Raw genomic sequence first — 19,778 nt, 5'->3', positions numbered from 1 at the left:
TATTTGTCAGAAGCAGGACTTGAACACAGTTTCTTTCCAGCTCCAAAGCTAGCCCTCAACCCTTGTCCCAGGCTGCCTCTTGCCTTATACATAATAGTTTCTTGATATTCTAAGTGTTGAATTAAATTGAATTGAAGGGATTGTGATCTGTGCAATTGGAAAAAACCAATCCTGGTGAAATTATTGATGTTTTGAAAGTAATAAATTTATATCATTCCCACTACTGTTGGTTTTGTTGTGATAAGATTAGCTATTTCAGCCTTGGGCTGGAGGGGGAATTGTTTGGGTCGGTCAGTGGGGCATCAAGGCCACACAGTACCTATTATATCCCAGTCTATCACAACATCCAGAAGAGACTTGGAGCAGCAGTCAGTGAAGGCCTTGCAGATTTATGTCAGGATATCCCTTCACTCCCATAACCAGATGAAAAAGAAACAATCTCATTCTGTAACTTAGAGCAGACTACTCACAATCACTCTTGACTGACCCCAAAGAGGATGGATGAGGAAACACACATTGTACTTTTTTTCTTAAACTGACACATATTTCCTGCCAGAATTATAGGTGATCCATTTCCAGCCAGCTTTGAGGAGGCCTTGAAGGGTCCAGAAAAGGAGGATAGAAAGCTCTTTCAGGGTATGGATTATTCTTAGAGGCAGCCTTGAGTGTGGGCAACTGTAGGAAGACACTAGTAAGAAAGACTGGGAAAGTAGCAAAGTGGACACTAGACAAAGGATGTGCTGGAACCAGCCTATATCCTGAACCAGTTATGAAATTTTCTTCCTTTTTTCTTTCTTCTATTTTTAATCCCACGTCTTGTGTCTTAGTATTAATTCTAAGTCAGAAAACCATCAAGAGTAAAGCAGTGGGATTAAATGACTTGCCCAGAGTCACACAGCTAGGAAGTGTCTGAGGCCAGATTTGAACTGAAGACTTCCTGACTCCCTGCCTTGTGTTTTATCAATATGCCACCTAGCTGCTCTGGAAGACCTACATTCTAAACCTGTCATTCACTAGCTATATGATTATAAAATTTTCAGGGTAAATATTTATATCATAGAATATGCAAATGCTACATATTAGGACTTGATTTCTCATTTATTTAATAAGTCATTTTAAATTTAATTTATTTATTCATATTATTGTTAATATGTTTTATTGACATTTACTGTTCTGTTGATTGTCTAGACATATGAAAGTGAAGAAGAAAATGTTAATAATGCAGATTAAAATTAAAAGCATGTCATTTCCCCAATTGACAAATGATCAAGGTACATGAATATGCTGTTTTCAGATAAAGAAATCAAAACTATCACTAAGCACAGGAAAAAATGTTCTAAATCTCTCATAATTAGAGAAATGCAAATCAAAACAATGCTGAGGTACCACCTCACATCTAGCAGATTGGCCAATATGACAGTAAAGGAAAATAATAAATGTTGGAGGGGGTGTGGCAAAATTGGGACACATGCATTGCTGGTGGAGTTATATCTTGATCCAACAATTCTGGAAAACAATTTGGAATTAGGCCTAAAGGGTTTTAAAAGAATGCATACCCTTTGATCCAGCTATATCACCACTAAGTTTGTACCTTAAAGAGATCATAATGAAAAATGTTTGTACAAAAATGCAGGGGGCCATCAAACCACAATCTTTGACACAATCACTTGTGGAAACTGAAGGCTGCAAAGAGGCCCCTAGGAAGGATGAAGACACCCACTCAGCGCCCCCCCTCCCTCGTCTGTGTGACTTCTCTCACTAACATGCCGAATTATTAGAATTGCTATTATTATTTTTCTCTCCCTAGCTTCAGGAAAAATAATATGAGAGCAAAATACTTGCAGGATTAATACTAATGTTCCACATTACCCCCCCAGAATATCACCAAAAGATCATACTTACAAAATCAAACCTAAAGACTATCATGTATTAATTTCTAACAAAGCTGCACTCAGAATTCCCTACTCCCATGTACAGAACAAGTTCTTCTAAGCCAGTATATTAATCATCCTAGGGAGAGGATGGTACACCATGCCTCAGTGACTTGTTTCACCAATTAAAACATAAGTAAAAACATAAACTTGGGAACCCCTCATGAAACATCAGAAAAATGATTAGCCTAATATTAAAGAATATTTGAAATTGAATTGTGTTTCTGTTACCCTTTGATCCCTCAACTTGGAAACAGTGTTTTCTTGATTGTTTTCTAAGAACTCCTGATTGATTATATATTTTATTAAAAGTAACAAATGATTTTCTTTGATTGTCCACAAGTCCAAGCACCTCACAGGTTAATGAGATCTGACCTCTAGCTATCTTCCCTGTGACAAGAAATCATTTATCATTTGCAAATGCTTTGTGTGTACTGTCAGAATCAATAGCAACATAATATGTAGAATAATCACAGAATGTTAATCAAACGGTTTGTTAAAAGTTAAGGTATGATTTATCCAATTATCCAATTATCTGCATTGAACATGTATGTTGAATAATGTAGCTGTGTGCCAAGAAAATATGTAACCATTGAGGGGTATAAAAATAAACACAACTCTGGGCCAGATGGATCAGTTCCTTGTGACACCTGGCCCCAGGTTGACACTCTTTACTGTTTTCCCATCATTCATTCACTCCTTCACCATCACACCTAGTCAAGGACCCCAGAAGCCATGGTTAGGGCAGGTCCTGGAGACCACAGCACAAAAATATTCATAGTCACACTCTCTGTGGTGGCAAAAAATTGGAAAATGAGGGAGTGTCCATTGTTTGGAGAATGACTGAACAAATTGTGGTATTTGATGGTGATGGAATGCTATTGTGCTGAAAGGAATAATGAACTGGAGAATTTCTATGTGAACTGGTGTAATAGTTAAAAAGGATCACCAAATTGTAATAATTAAAAGGTTGCTAAATTGTAATAGTTAAAATTAAAATTAAATTATGAGTCTGTTAGTAGCTTTAACAATTTTGTTTAATCAAAGTAGAGATAGTAAAGAGAGAGAAATATAGAAAAGAGGTAGGGAGTTGTTTAGCTAAATACCCTTGTGAGCCTTCAGTTTCTAATCTCCAGTCAGAAGTTCATGAGAGTTTCTTCAGTAAGAGTCCCCAGAGTAAGTGTCTCCCTTCAGCAAGAGTCACCAGCACAGTAGTGTCTCCAGCAAGAGTACCACCAATGCAAGAATGTGTATTGAGCCCTCTGAAAATGCCTTTTATAAGGCTTTTTTTCCACCCACTAGCTTTCCAATGTCACATCTCGGGAACCAATCATAGTTCCTTAATTTACCTGGCACCACCACCCCGGGGGGGGGGGGGGGGGGCAATGCTTATGGGATCAATTTCCTGTCTCTTTGGTTTCTACTTCCTTTTGCTGTGGGTGTGTCTGTACTGGCACATCTCAATGGTAAACACTGATTGATTACATCAAAGAAAACAAAGGGAGAGTAATTCCCTTTTTATACTGGAAAGACCTCCAAGAACTGATGCAGAATGAAATGAGCAGAACCTAGAGAATGTTGTATGCAGAAAGTGAAACATTGTGGAACAATACAATGTAATGGGCTATGCTAATACAAGACAATCCCTAAAGAAAGGATGCTATCCACATCAGGAGAAAGAACATTTGGGAGTAAAAACACAGAAGAAAAACAAATGACTTATTTGTTTATATGGATATATGATTGTGGGGTTTGATTTTAAAAGATTGCTCTATTGCAAAAATGAATAACATGGAAATGGGTATAAGTGATAACATTTATAAAACCCAGTGAAAGTGCTTATTAGATTCAGGAGGGGAGAAGATAGAAGGGAGGGAAAGAAAATATGTAAACATGGAAAATATTTTTAAAATTAAAAAAAAATTAAGTATGTCATGAGTATATATTTTTTCTTTTTCTTTTTTTTAACCTTTACCTTCTGTCTTAGATTCTGTACTGTGTATTGGTATCAGGACAGAAGAGCAATGAGGGCTGGGCAATGCAGATTAAGTGACTTGCCCAGGGTCAAAAACCAGAGAGGTGCATTTTTTCTGCAGAGACATTTACTAGAATACCATTGATACAAGAAGTCCTATGGTACCACCTCAGCCTAACACTACTTTGCTCCATTGGGTCTAACAACCTACCTTTTCACTCTTTTTATGCTTTACTTCCCATTGTGCCCTTTTTGGCCCAGCCAAATTGGCCTTCTTGCTCTTCCTCATAATGGCATTCCATTTCCCATCTCCCTATTTTTGGATAGGTGATTCCTGGAACACACTGTGGTATAGTGGACAGAGTCCTGGAATTGGAGCCAGGAAGACCTGGGTTTAAACCTTGCCTTTGATACTATTAGCTATCTGACCCTGCATAAGTCCCCTCAATTCCTATCTGCCAATACCTCCTCCAAAAAACCATGTATTTTTTGGTAGATATTTAAAGAAGCAGGACAGCATGGTATGAAGAGAACTAGTCAGAAAGGCAAGAAGATCTAAGTTCGTGCCATCACTGACATACATTATCTTGTATGACCCTGGGCAAGTCACTTATCTCTCAAAGTTCTAGGCAACTCAGAATTTATAAATTATAGAGAAGGTGCCAACCTGCATTGGCAAAATAAGTTTCTTCATCCTGGAATTTCATGAACCAATGAAATCATACATACAATCACTATACTTATCCATATATATATACACACACAACTGCATATTATAAATATATACCTATATTTATATTATTAAATATATGTAATAATATTATGTATTATACAATACATATTATATTATGAATAATATAATATTATGCAATATATTATATAATACATTGAATATCAAATATGCACATGATGTTTTTCCCAGTAAAATGTAAAAATAATATCATTTTTCCCCAGTACCTAACGTGCTACATGGCATGTAATAGGTTTTTAATAAATGTTTGTTGACTGATTCATCAATTGATACAAAAACACAAAAGTCTGAGGTCTATCTGGTGTATTTAGTGGAAAATTAAAGCAAGTCAGTCTTCCCCTCTCTGGACCTCAGTTTCCTGAGCTCTGAGATAAGAGAGGATTGGATTAGGCAGGCTTTAAAGAGTTTTCCTGTCCTAGAAGTCTATGGTTTCATGACTCCTGACATCTGAGAATGTCAATGAAACGTCCAATCCTTGCTCACATCACAGCAGAGTGAGTACATCTCTCTCATTCCAAAAATGCCAGACTTAAACACACTTCAGTGTGCCAGGTCCCTGGTGACCCTCTCGGCTGGAAGGGAAGAGAAAGGATGTCTATTCCTTAGAAATTCTGGGTTCAGTTTATCAGTAAACCTCCAGGAAGTCATGTCCTTCAAAAGGCCACAGAATGTTAAGATCTAGAAGGACCATTTTTTGTTGCTCAGTTGAGTCTGATTCTTATTACTCCAGCTTGGATTTTCCTAGCAATGGGAAAAGTAACTCTAATCTGTCCACTTCTCCTTGGTACCCCAAGATTAACTCTGGATTTTAAAGCAAAGGATCTTACTTCTAAATTTCTGAACTATATCTCTCTGAGGTGATGGGTGAAGTTCTCCTTACAATGCTCAGAAACCTGTACCAGTGCTGTGTGACCATTCTAAAGACTGCATGGCGACTCTTGGCATCCAGAAGACTGACTTCTGCCCTATCAGAGTCTGCTAGCTCAGAGGGGCTCAAGAAAGGGACATCACAAGGGGCAAAAACTGGAGTAGGGGAAGGAAAGAGCTCCTTCTTGCCTCAGAACGGTGGAGAGACGAGATGGCTAGGAGAGTACTAGCATGCCCTTAGTATGGCTATGAAGCTGGCTGGGGGGTTGAGGGGAGGTGGCTAAGAGAGTGCCAGGAAGGTTGGTGACTAGGAGAGTACACACACACACACACACACACACACACACACACACAGAGGAAAGTGCCAGCACATCTGAGGTGAGATTGTGAAGCTGGCACAAACTGGTGCTTTCTTTTTCTGGCCCACTTTTTCTTATTTAAATAAAAACTTATAAATGAAGAAACAGAATCTGAATCTTAACAGCAGAGATACTAGAATGGTTTGCCATTTCCTTCTTCAGCTCATTTTATTGATGAGTGGCTTGCCCCCAGGGCACAGAGCTAGTAAGTGCCGAAGGTCAAATTGGAACTCAGGTCTTCCTGATTTCAGACCTAGCACTCTATCCATTGTGCCACCTCACTGCCCCAGGAGGAGATTAAACCGTTTCATTTTTATGGGTGAGGAAATAGAAGAGGCAAAAGGTCTTATACCTCAGAAATGGTCAAAAGCAGGACAAGGTCCCAGGTCATTTAATTCCCAATTATCCTATGCTCTTTCCAACATGTCATATAATTTTCTGGTCTGAAAAGGAGTAAGGAGACAAGACAAGACATATCTATACTAATACACACTTCCCCCAGCCCCTAGAAATAGCAAGAATCCCATCTAACCAACCCTGAAATCATAGAATTGTAGATTTAGGTCTGAGAGGAGTTTTAGAAGTCCTAGAAGTGACAAAGTGGATCCGAAGTCTGAAAGACTTATTTTCATGGTATCAGTTCATGGTATCAGACACTGACTAGCTATATGACCCTGGGAAAGTCACTTAGCTCTGCCTCAGTTTCCTCATTTGTAAAACAATCTAGCTAAAGAGATGGCAAGCCCTTCCAGTATCATTGCCAAGACAACCCCAAATGGGGACACAAGGAGTGAGATGAGACTGAAAAAATGACTGAACAACAACAAAAGTTCAACTCCAGATGAGGAAACTGAGACTACTCCTACGTCACCAGGTAATAAATAGCAGAAGTGGGATTTGAACCCTGGTTCTTGGAGTGTCCATACTCTCCCAACCAGCTTTTCCAGAAAATATACTGGAAAAGGATTATTAGTTCTCATCTAATGGAATATCTTGGGGGACAGCTCTTAGCCCCTCATCTTCTCTATTTGCCCTCGGAGGGTCTCCTGAAAGCCCTGCAGCACCGAACCTTTCCTTCCAGCCAAGATCCGCTGCCCTCGCTCCCTGACACTCCCCCAAAGAACAAGCACCTTGAATTCTCCTGTGATTAAAGGTGCCTCTGCCGGTCCCATCTCATCTTTCGTGCTTAGCTCAGAGTTGCTTTGTTTTTCCAGTTTTCCCTCGAAATCGATACCCTTTAAAGGATGCCAGAACTACTTATTGAATTCCCTTTCTGTAATAGGGAGACAGCGAGCATTTCAACTGGGATGTATTAGCCTTGCTAAACGCTTTTAAGAAGTCTCCGCAGCCCTTAAGTACCCGGCTCCCACCCCCACCCCAACCCCCCTAACCCCAGATCACCCGCTGACAGCTCGCTCGGATTTCAAATGCCTTCTTGGGGCCTCTGAAGTACTGTATCTGCTGTCTATGGAATGGGCGGGCGGCGCAGAGGCCAAACAGGAGGGGCCCCACTTGGCCACATTTTCTGGATCTCCTTGAAAAACGTTCCTCCGCGAGTCCCCGCTGCCCGCTCCTCTAATCTCTGGGGTAGTTCCTTCGGAATGGAGGCTACTCCCAGAACTTTAAATGAGTGTCCTGGGATTGCAGGGCTCGCTCTGCCAGGCACAGATGCCACATTGCACGCTAGAGAAGGCGGGCTTGTAGTTGGGGCAAGGGGGGTGGGGTGGGGAGGAGGAGAGGGGCGGAGGAAGACAATTCCTGGGTGGGTTTCAGGTTTTCTAAGATGGACTCATGTCCAAGAGCAGGGGGTAACTATTTATGTAGCCTGGCGCTCTCCCTGCCCCAGGGGAAGGAACTCTTCCTACTCCTTGCTTCAAAATACTGGGTCATTTCAAAGGAGGTCTGTCTCTGAAGATATGTTAGAGGCTGAGCCTCAGTCTCCTGATTCCTGTTTTCAGGAATCGTACTCAAAAAATCGGGACAAAGATCCATTTATGTCTGGGGCATCATTTGCGGACATTGTGGACCTGAATAGAAATGCATTTGGAGGGGCAGTTGGGTGTCTGAATGGATAGAGAGACAGATCTAGAGATGGGGAGGTTCTGGGTTCAAATATGACCTCAGACGCTTCCTAGCTGCGACCTGGTCAAGTCACTTAATTCCTTGGAACCAATACTTAGTATTGATTCTAAAATTGAAAGTGTTTATTTTAAGAAGAAATGTATTTGGAAAGGGAACCCTTTCTCCCTCTGCTATACTAATAACCCAAAGTGAAGTATTACAAGGTTATACAGCTATACAAAGCATTCCCTAACCAAAAAATGGTCAAAGGATACAGGCAGTTCTCAGAAGAAGAAATTAAAACTATCCATAGTCATAAGAACAGATGCTCCAAGTCACTATTGATTAGAGAAAGAAATAGAAATTAAAACAACTCTAAAACACCACCTTACACATAACCAGACTAACATGACCAAAAAGGAAAATGACATAGAACTGTGAACTGATACAACCATTCTAGAGAGCAATATGGAACTAGGTTCAAAGGACCACAACCCTATGCATACCTCTTGACTTTTCCAAGGACACAGAAATAATAACTATCAATGGTAAAATTTGAACCAAGGTCCTCTAATTCCAAAGTTAGTGCTCCTACCACTGAAAGACTTCCTGTTCTAATAACAGTGTGCAACCTTCCTTCCTTCCTTCTTTCTTTTTCTTACTTCTCTTCATTCTTTTCTTTTTCTTCCTTTCTCTCTCTCTTTTTCTTTCTTTTTCTCTCTCCCCATTTCCTTCCTTCCTTCTTTCCTTCCTTTCTCTTTCTGTCTCTGTCTTCTCTGTCTGTCTCTCTGTCTGTCTGCCTGTCTCTCTCTCACACACACATACACACACACACACACACACACACACATTTAACACATGTTGAACGGTAGGGGTCTGCCCTGGCAGATAGTGGTCCTATCTTATTGTGCCAGTTGAAAACTTGACATGAGAGAAAGAGCGTCATTGAGAGAAGCTAGGAGAGGAGGTAGAGATACCTAGAATCCTAGAAGGGATTATGTACCCTGAGATTCACTACTAGACTTATGCCTTCACTGGTACAGAGAATCATGTACACTGAACAGATGTTGAAGGTATCCTGGGAAAAGAGCTTCTTGATGCCATTGAGGAAGAAGGTTTTCCTGACTGTCAAGATCACTTATGTTGGCAGTGCAGTCTGTTTTCTTCCCTGTGTTTTCTTCTGTCTTATATTCAATTACTTGCTAGTCTGAGTGCTTCCAGGTGAGGGAAGGGTCCTTTCAGAAGAGCTGGTATGAGCCACATTCTGACCTTCCCAGGAAAATCTCAAGTAGGGGTAAACAAATCTGTCAGTCAACAAGCCACTAACATTTGTCATGTATTTGCACTCTCCCTTGCAGCTCCAAGAAGCTGTTAGGATATGCAACAGCTGCAATTTGGAAAAACCTTCTCAGCAGATGGGCTAAACCAAGTTGAGAGTACCCAACAGAGGTAACCCCTCAGTGAGTGAAGGGGATGTCTACCCCACACTTGTGAAGACTTACCATGGTGGAATGGGTGGATGAGAATGATTTGTTCCAATATCCAAAGAAGGTAACTGAAGCAGGTACTGCGGAATGCTCGAGCTTGCAGACATGAAGATGTCAAGGCCATCCACTGCATCCTGGGCCATCACCAGTTCTCTTGACCTTTTGTCTTGCCACTAAACTTCAATGACTCTGAAAGAGAGAGTGAAGGTGATGACTTTGTGCAGCTCTGCTTCATTTAAATTCAACTCACTCATGTCAAGACTTCATCCATGAGGTCATTGATCTTCAAAAATAAAGGGTGAACATCCAGGCACCACGCTAAATTCAGAAGACATCATGAAAGACAAAAGCATGGTCCCTGCCCTCCAGGAACTCACTCACTGATGGGGAGACAACATGCAAACAACTTTGTATGTGTAAGATAGAAGGAATGTCATGTTCTACCAAGAAAGGCCTCTCACAGAAGATGGGATTTTAGCTGAGTTGTTTTTTTTTTAAACCCTTAACTTCTATCTTATAAGGAAGACTCAGTATCAGTTCCCAAGGCAGAAGGCCAGTAAGGTCACTTAACCCCATTTGCCTAGCTCTTGCCTTTCTATTTTAGAGCTGTTACTAGAACAGAAAGTAAGGGTTGTTGTTTTTTAAATGATCCTCAGGATATTCTTCTGATGGGCAGCTTTCTATCTGGTCCTCAGAGCAGTCTGGGCTTCTCTCCTCATCATTATGCCACAGTGTGGGTAAAGTGTTACAGATTATTTACATCCATCAGGTATATTTTCATCACCCTATTTTTTTTCCTTTTCATCCAGACTTGTTATTTTATTATTCTGAGGTACTCCTAGCTGAGCAGCTAGTTGGCACAACAGATGGAATGCCAGGTCTGGAAGCATGAAAACTCCTCTTCCTGAGTTCATATCTAGCCTCAGATTTTTGCTTCTGTTTCCTCATCTATAAAATGAGCTGGGGAAGGAAATGGCAAATACTCTGATATCTTTGCCAAGAAAATCCCAAATGGGTCACAAAGTATTGGACCAGACTAAACAACAATAACTCTTAGATGGAAAGCTCCTTCTTCCAATTGAAAATAGGCTATTTTTCTTCCATTTCTGGTCTTAGAGAATTTCCTAGAGGCCCTATGATGGTGAGTGACTTGGTCAGGGTCAAACAGCTGATATGTATCAGGGGTGAGATTTGAACCCATGGTATTTTGAGTCACCTGTAATTGTAGTTCTTGAGATATCATAGATCATGATTCACAGCTATATTGGGAAAGCAATATGTTTTTTTTATTGTGTCTACTATATACTAGGCACTTTTTTACAAATATTATGTCATTTGGTCCTCACAACAACCCTGCAGGGTAAGTACTATTATTACCTCCATTTTACAAGGGATGAAACTGAGGGTAAGTGACTGGCCCAGAGTCACAGGGCTAGATTTGAATGCAGGTCTTCCTGATTCCCGACCCAGCACTCTGTCCACTGTAAAGAAGAAAATATATAGAAGTGAATAAAATAATAAAAGAACTTTTACCTTGGTTCAGCATGCAAAGATACTAGGAGCCAGCCTTTTTTCTTTCTCATATATAATAATTATCATTATAATTACTGTTTTCCTTGTCTTATCTTTACAGCTCTTCCTTTTTATCTTTCTCCCAGCCTGTCCTCCCCATCTTCTCCAAAAGTTTGTAGTCATCTTTTACCTCTCTGGCTGATGCTTCCTGGAATTCCCCACATCCTTCAATCTCGGTTGGCAGCAACCGTAGCCCTAGGGTAGGACAGTAAGTATCAATTAGACCATCTAAGCACTGGCAGAATGAACGTATCCCCTAGAGAGTCTTCCATACTGGTAGTTTCCACAGTAAATATTCCCCCTGCCTCTGGGGAAGAAAATCTTCTTGGACCAATTGTTTTTCTTTTTTTCTGTATCAAACATAATACCATAAGTACTTGCTAGCTATTAAAATAGGAACTTCAGGGTTATTTAGGCAGAAAATTCACAGAACTTGATCACCATACAGCCTGGCACTGCTTTTCCCTCCATACCTCATGGCACTTTGGTTCCAAACAAGACTCCTTCCAAGGTTCCCTACAAGTGGGGGAAGGAGATGGTCCCAAAGGGGCCTCTATATCACCTCAGCCTTCAAGAAGAAGACTTGCCTTCCTGCCCAGATGGGTGCCTCTGTCCAGGGAGGACCTAGCCCATTTTGTCCCCAGAGGAGGAGGATCCTGCCATCTGTTGCCCTACATTTGAGTCTGAAGTCAAGGGCAGCTTGACTCTGACAAATAGGGGGGCATCTTCTCTTGGGAACAATTTACTGCTTTGTATTTCTCTAAAATGGGGATAATAATGATCTCTATCTCACAGGGTTCCTTGGAGGATCATTGGGGTGACATTAAAAAGCACTTTGAAAACCTTAAACTGTTACATAAATGTTATTATTGTTGTTGCTATTATTATGCCAAAGATGGACTTATAAATAAAAAATGGTTCTTGTTTGCAGAATGGAATGGAATTGAATTATACTTCCTCTTGAAATCCCTGGTCATCTCAAGACAGCTCAAGGACCAGTCTCTGAATGAAACTGTTTTTTGCCCCTCCAACTGCAAATGCCTCTTGCCCCATCTCCAAACTTTCTTGTATCTGATTTGCATGTAGCTATAGAAGTCCTTGTTGTCTCCTGACAGAATATAAGCTCAAGGGCAGGCAACCCCAGTATCTAGCACAGTGCTAGCATACAGTAGGCACTTGATAAATGCTGGTTGATTGATTGATAAAACAGATCAGGTAAAATCTGACCTAACTTCTGACTTGTGGAGGTACTTCACTGGAGTATATTTTTGGCTTTATAGGCATTCTTACTCTTTTTCCCCATATCCTAGCAAAGTGTAAATGACTTGGAATTCTATTTCACATGAAGAAAATGAGTCTCAGTTAGTTAAACTACTATAGATCTTACAAGGAGTCAATGATACAACAGAAAAAAACCCCACATTTATTGTGTTTCCTATGAGCCAACCACTGAGCTAAGCTTGAGAGCACAAAGAGAAAGCCAGACAATCCCTTCTCTCAAAGCACTCACTATAATTAGGGAAATAAAACATACAATACAGTTAAACTGGAGAACAAAAAAAATGCCTTGAATAGCTTAGGGTAGTTTAGATGGGTCCATGCAAAGCCCAGGGTATTTAGGGTTGCACTGTTGGGAAGGGGGAGATCATGGTAGGATCTGGACAAGCAGAAATTGAGATGTAATTGTTAGGGGATGAAAGTGTCTCAATAGGGAGGATATATAAAACCAATTTTTTCAAGAACCTAGTCACTGGAAAAATTATTTGTAGTGTTGAGTTGCCCAGTCTATGGTGTCTAGACACTATTGTCAGGGTATGGATATAATTCCAAAAAGTCCCATCACTTCTGGGTAGTATATGAATCCAAAGCTAAGAAAGGCTATTTTCTTTGGGAAATCCCAAATACCATTAGAGCTGATTCATTCTAGCAACCTATGAAGAAAATAATTTTCTTGATCATTTCCTAGAAGTTAGTGTTAATTGTTTGATGATCGTTAAAAGAAAAGCTTACCTCTTTCCCTTTGAAGTTCACAGAATTTCTCCTTTTCTCACCAATCTCAGGCTGACTCTTTACACTTAAATATTCAACTGAGCCCTGTCTCTCTTTTAGTTCAATTCGACAAACATTTATTCTGTGTAAGCACTGTTAATAAGAAGACAAAAATAAGTCTCGGACCCCAACGTGTCTACAAGGCAGTACAACTTGAAACAAATATTTAAATATAATGTTATTTGTGTGTATGGGAGGGGAGAGGGAAAGAAAGAAAGAAAGAGAGAAAGAAAGAAAGGAAGAAAGAGAGAAAGAAAGAAAGAAAGAAAAGAAAGAAAGAAAGAAGAAGAAAGAAAGAAAGAAAGAAAGAAAGAAAGAAAGAAAGAAAGAAAGAAAGAAAGAAAGAAAGAAGAAAGAAAGAAAGAAGAAAGAAAGAAAGAAAGAAAGAAAGAAAGAGAGAAAGAAAGAGAGAAGAAAGAGAGAAAGAAAGAGAGAAAGAAGAGAGAGAGAAAGAAGAGAAAGAAAGAGAGAAAGAGAGAAGGAGAAGAGAAAGAAGAGAAAGAAAGAAAGAGAGAAGAGAGAAAGAGAGAAGAGAAAGAAAGAAGAAGAAAGAGAGAAAGAGAGAAAGAGAGAAGAGAAAGAGAGAAAGAAGAAGAAAGAAAGAAAGAAAGAAAGAAAGAAAGAAAGAAAGAAAGAAAGAAAGAAAGAGAAAGAGAGAGAGAAAGAAAGAGAGAGAAAGAGAGAAAGAGAGAAAGAAAGAAAGAGAGAAAGAGAGAAAGAGAGAAAGAGGAGAAAGAAAGAAGAAAGAAAGAAGAAAAAGAAAGAAGAAAGAAAGAAAGAAAGAAAGAAAGAAAGAAAGAAAGAAAGAAAGAAAGAAAGAAAGAAAGAAGAAAGAAAGAGAGAAAGAAAGAAAGAAAGAAAGAAAGACAGAAGAGAGAAGAGAAAGAGAGAAGAATGAAGAAAGAAAGGAAAGAGGAGAAAGAGAAAGAGAGAAGAAGAGAAGAGAGAAAAGAAAGAAAGAAAGAAAGAAAGAAAGAAAGAAAGAAAGAAAGAAAGAAAGAAAGAAAGAAAGAAAGAAAAGAAGAAGAAAGAAAGAAAGAAAAGAAGAAGAAAGAAGAAAGAAAGAAGAGAAAGAAAGAAAGAGAGAGAGAGAGAAAGAAAGAGAGAGAGAAAGAAAGAAAGAAAGAAGAAAGAAAGAAGAAAGAAAAAGAGAAAGAAAGAGAGAAAGAAGGAAGAAGGAAGGAAGGAAGGAAGGAAGGAAGGAAGGAAGGAAGGAAGGAAGGAAGGAAGGAAGGAAGGAAGGAAGGAAGAATCAGGTAATACTTCTGTGAGTCAGTGGCATTTAGGAAGACCCTCTAGAAGATGAGGGCCTTTTCTCAGCGATATTTGAAATCTTTCTGAATTATAGAAAATGGTACTTCCTTTATCACCAATGCTTCAGAAGATAAGGAAGGCAAAGGATCTCAACCATGTTAAAGGGATTTTCTTAATCTCTCCCTTTGTCTCTTTAAGAGGCAAGAGAGCAGAATTTCTAAGTAGATCAGAGGTGACAGGTGTCAGTGAACCAGAGCTGAAGATTCCATTACCAGGGAGAGGAGGAGAGAGAAAAAGGAAGCAGTGGTGACAGTTGGGGCTTTTTGCCTCTGGATCTCGAGAGAGCAGGAGGTCTGTCTCTGCTACTGGCAGTTGGCTACTGAAGTTGGGTGGTAGAAACAGATTGAAGGAGTTTGTGGGTGGTAGATTATTACTGATTATTTAGGAAGATAGATAGTGAATCAATTTTTAGATACTGTAGGTTAGATAGGTTTGGTATTTGCCAGGTAAGAAGAAACTGTCCTCAGAAGACAGTTAGAATAGGTCATTAGAAATTTTAGATAGTATTAGGAATTTAGGTATAGTCATAGGATATTAGAATAATAATCTCGTTCCTCCTTTTCTATTTTCTATCTGTACTTCTCAATTTAAATTAAATGTTTCATTCAACTGCTCTTCTCACTTTTGTTGAACTCCTACTTTTAACCATTACAATCCGATGAAAGATAAGTTTGGTTAGTTAACACCTCTAAATTATTTAAGAGAAAGAACTTAGCTTTTGTTCTGCCTACTAATGGGAAATTCAGGGAAGGGTTTTAGGCTAAAGAAACTACCGTTTTGGATCTATAAATACAAAAATATGTACAGCTTTTTGTGGTAACAAAGAATTAGACCCATCAGTTGGGCATTCCCTCAATTTCTGAATGGCTAAACAAGCTGTGATATATGGTTATGATGGAATACTATTGTGGTATAGGAAATTGCAAGGGGGTTGATTTCAGAAAAACCCAGGAAGACCTATGTGAATTGATAAAAAATGAAGTGAGCAGAAGCAAGAGATTATTGCACACCATAACAGCAATATTGTGTGATGATCACCAGTGAAAGACTAATCAACTCTAAACAGTGCAGTGATACAAGAAAATTCTGAAGGACTCATGATGAAAAATGCTATCTATGCTATCTACCCCCAGAGAAAGAAATGATGACTTCTGGGTTAAAAAAAAAAACAAAACAAAATAAAACTGAAGCATGGTTTTCTCACTTTATTTTTCTTGCTTTTTTGGTGACTTGGCTAATATGGAAATATGATTTCACGTGTATAATTGATATCATGGTGCTTGCCTTCTCAGTAGGTGGGAAAAGGGTTGGAGGGAGGGAATTGGGTATTTAAATTTCTTTTAAGTTATAAATAAATTAATTAAAAAAAACAAAATATTTTTCAAGTAAGCTAAAAAAGACAGTCTGATTCAATTCTGGTTATAAAAGGGATAAGACATGGTTGAGATATTTGCACTCTTGTCATCAGCCTACCTAAGCTACCTGGCAAATTGGTCAGCATCCTTTATGTGGACATCCAATGAGTAGAAACTCATTACCTCCTGATGCATTCCATTCCACTTCATGTTATTTTCAATGTTAAGAAAGTTTTTTAACCAAATAAATGTTTACAATTTATTCTAAATAAAATTTTAAGATAATTTAATTTGATTAAATAATTTTTAAAAAAGTAAAATGAGATTTAGAGTTGGAAGGGACCTGAGATGAAATCTCATTCCATTTCCTAATTTAATAATGAGGAAACTGAGTCCCTAGTGAGGTGGAGTGTTTTGTCTAAGGTCATGAAGATGGTGAGGTTATCAGAAAGATTCACATGCATGTCTTCTGACTCTAACACTAGTGATCTCTGTACAGTGTCATACTGCCTTTTCTGTACCTAAATCTGCCTCCTGCAACTTCTACCCTTTGTTCCTAATTCTGCCTTTTGAGCCCAATTAGAATAAATCAAATCCCCCTTTCATACGACAACCCTTTCAATATTTGTTCCAAGTTTTCTCTTTACCAGGTTACCCTCACCCAGAGCATCATATAACAATAATTTGAAGCTCTTTTCCATTCTAGTTACCCACCTTTGGATATTCTCCAACTTACCAATTTGCTTCCTAAACTGTGATTCCCAGCACTGAACACAATACTCCAGATGTGATTTGTCACAGGGCAGAAAACAACAAGGCTTTCACTGTCATTAAACATTTTGCCCCTCAATGCAACTTAAAATTTTATGGGTTTTTTGGCTTTCAGTTCATACTGGTGATTCATATTGAGCTTTCAGGCCATTAAAACCCATAGATCTTTTTCCTATATGGCCCCACCCCTCTCTCCATGGTACTTGTTAAATTGATTTTTGGAAGCCAACTTTAAGACCTCCATCCACAGCCTACCTTTAGTTAAACAACCTTTTCAGACTCACCTCATATTGCTTTGCTTCATAAATTTTACATTCTAGCAAAACCAGCCTTCCTACTATTTCTTGGACTTAATATTCTACCTCCCACCTCTGTTTCTTCATAGATACCTTTACCCACACATGGAAGACATTCTTTTTACCTCCTCCCCCCTTTAGAATTCTTATTCTAAAGGCTATTGAAGGCTCAGCTCCAATGGCAATACCCTCTAGTTATTTATGCTCTTCTTACCACTCAAATGATCAAATTTATTTATCTGTATAAATGCTATAAACCTCAGTAGAATAAAAGCTCCTTGAGGGCAAGACTTATTTTATATTTGATCTCTGGGTCCCTAGTTCCTAGCATATTGCACATAGCAAATGTGCTTGCTGAACTGAATTGCAATGAAGTGATTGTTATCTCTGCTATCACATCTTTTTAGATTCTGTCCAATGTCCCAGCTTGCCAAGCTCTATTTGGATGATAACTCTGTCATTCAGCATTTTACTTATTCTTCTCAGATTTATGTCACTTGAAAATCTGAGAAGTATGTCACCTCTTCCTTTATTCAAGTCATTGGTAAGTGTTGAACAACCAAAGGCTAAGCACAAATCACTGAGACCCTTCACATGTTGTCACTGAACCAATCATCACTCCACTTTGGGTCTTCCATCAAAGCAGATCCCAGTTTACCTAACTGGAATATCATCTATCCTACATTACTCTATTTTCACTTAAAAAGCAGGGCAGATTTTGTCAAATGCTTGATAAAATCTAGTAATAATTTCCCCCTGATCTACCAGTAGAATCATCCTGTCAAAAAAGAGAATGAAGTCACTCTGGCATGGTATACTTTTAATGAAGCCAATTTGGCTTTTCTGTGACAACTACTGTCTTTTCTAGTTATTCACTAACCATAGCTTCACTATTCCTCTTTCTAGGATTTTTGCAGGGATTGAAGATGAGTTCATTGGTCCATAGTTCACAGGCTTCATTTTCTACTCTTGTTTTAGTAGATTAGGTAAACATTTGTCTTTTTCTAATTCATGGTACCTCTTCCCTTCTCTATGAGCTTTACTAAAAATTATTTAAAATTTTTTATTAATTCCTTCTGTTGTTATATCATATTCATTCCCAAATATGCCACTCCTGCTTTTCCTGCTCAGCACGCTGTTCCAATAGCCAAGAGTAAAGAGAAAGAGAAAACAAATAGTTCAGCAAAACCAAGGTAGGGTTCCTGCTTTCCCTTCTCTCCACCCTGGAACTGGATCATGGGCTACGTGAAACTTCTAAATGGCATGTGATCATGCACCAGTGCTAGTTCAGGAGTCTCTTGGAATCTCTTCCTAATTAGATGCTCAGTCTCCTTCCCTTCCCTGCGTGTTGCATGTACTGCTGCTGCCATAGCTGCCTCCAAAGCCCACAGCTGATGCTGTTTCTGCCCTGTGGCAAAACTAGCCCAGTGTCTGATGGTCTCTCTGCCTTCCCAAGCCTCCCTGGGTTAGAAACATCACTTCCAGTGACTTTTTGTTGGCTTTTCTGCTCAGAATCCAATCGGGCATTTTCTGTGGTCATTTTATAAGAGGGGTTTGGGGGGGCATTTGGACAATGAGTTGGGTCTAGAATTTCGTGGGAGGAGGAAGGTATGTTGGTTGCTGCTAGGTGGCATGGTAAATAGAGGGTTGGACTTAGAGTCAGGAAGATTTAAATTCAAAAAAAAGCCTCAGATACTGCCTCAGATATTTACTAATATCTGTGTGACCCTGGATAAATCTCTTAACCTCTCTCAACCTTCGTTTCCTCATCTGTAAAATGGGGATAAAACCAGTCCCTATCTCACAAGGTTATGGTGAGGATCAAAAGGCAATACATGTAAAGTGTTTTGTAAACTGTACAGTGATATAGATTTATTATTATTACAATTATCATTACTATTATTTTTGCCTTTGGGAAACTGAAAAGTTCTTTTAATAATCCTTAACTTCTCCCTGAAACAAATACTGATTCTTTAAATACTGTTATTCTTATAGCATTGTTGCTTGTCAGGTATGCTAGTAAATGTTTAATAACTGGCTCTTGGGGGGTGTACTTATGACATACTTTTAAATTTAATCTACATTATTAACACATTCTCATCATTTTTACTAATGGTGGGTAATCAGAAAAACAGTACGCCAAGCCCTTATTGTTTCATTGTCAATCAATTTCTGAGGTGCCAGGGCTCACATGGAAAGTTTAACCATTAGCTCCTGAAAGCCAATTTGACCTGTACGGTATGGCTGTGAGTCACGGAACACTACAGTCTCTGATGTTGAGGATCGCCCAAAGGGCATTGGAAAAAGTGTATCATGGCCATGAACAGGTTACAAAAATTTACAAGGAGGGAATTTCAAAAGAGAAGCAAACTTAAAGAACCTTGAAGAAATATATGAGCAGAAGAGCAAATGGTTTGGACACCCATGCCTAGAGCGAAGCGGTCAGAAGACCCGTGTGTTTCCCTGGTGTCAGTCCAGTGTCAAGAGAATCAAGAAATCCTACTGACTTGTCAGCCCTACAATGAGCAGGCATAGATAACTGCTATCTTCGTCATTGGAGAGAAGTGATAAAATCAATCAAGAAATCAACAAGGATTTATTAAATGTCTCCTGTGTGTCAGACACTGTGCTAAGCACCGAGAAAACAAATACCAAAAAAGAAATATTCACTGCTCTCAAGCAAGATGTGTTCTATCAGTCAGCTCAGAGATCCTTTGGGGGATTTTTTGTCAATCTTCCTAACCTCTCCCAAAAAAATCCCATCATAATACATCAGTAATCTTTTTTAAAATGACATTACTTTTACTAAAATGTATTTTCTTATCTTAGGAAATGGAGTGTGTTACCAAAAAAAGGCTATAAAATTTTATTTTCTATAGATTATAAGAAAAGGCTGAAGACCTCTATTTCTGGAATGGTTTAAATATCACTTTGCTGAGAAACAGTGGGATGGATTAATTGACTTCTAGGGAATCCTTTCAAGGTCTAAG

Source organism: Monodelphis domestica, chromosome 2, assembly GCF_027887165.1.
Source record: "Monodelphis domestica isolate mMonDom1 chromosome 2, mMonDom1.pri, whole genome shotgun sequence".
NCBI classification, from domain to species: domain Eukaryota; kingdom Metazoa; phylum Chordata; class Mammalia; order Didelphimorphia; family Didelphidae; genus Monodelphis; species Monodelphis domestica.
This window is presented reverse-complemented; position numbering follows the sequence as displayed.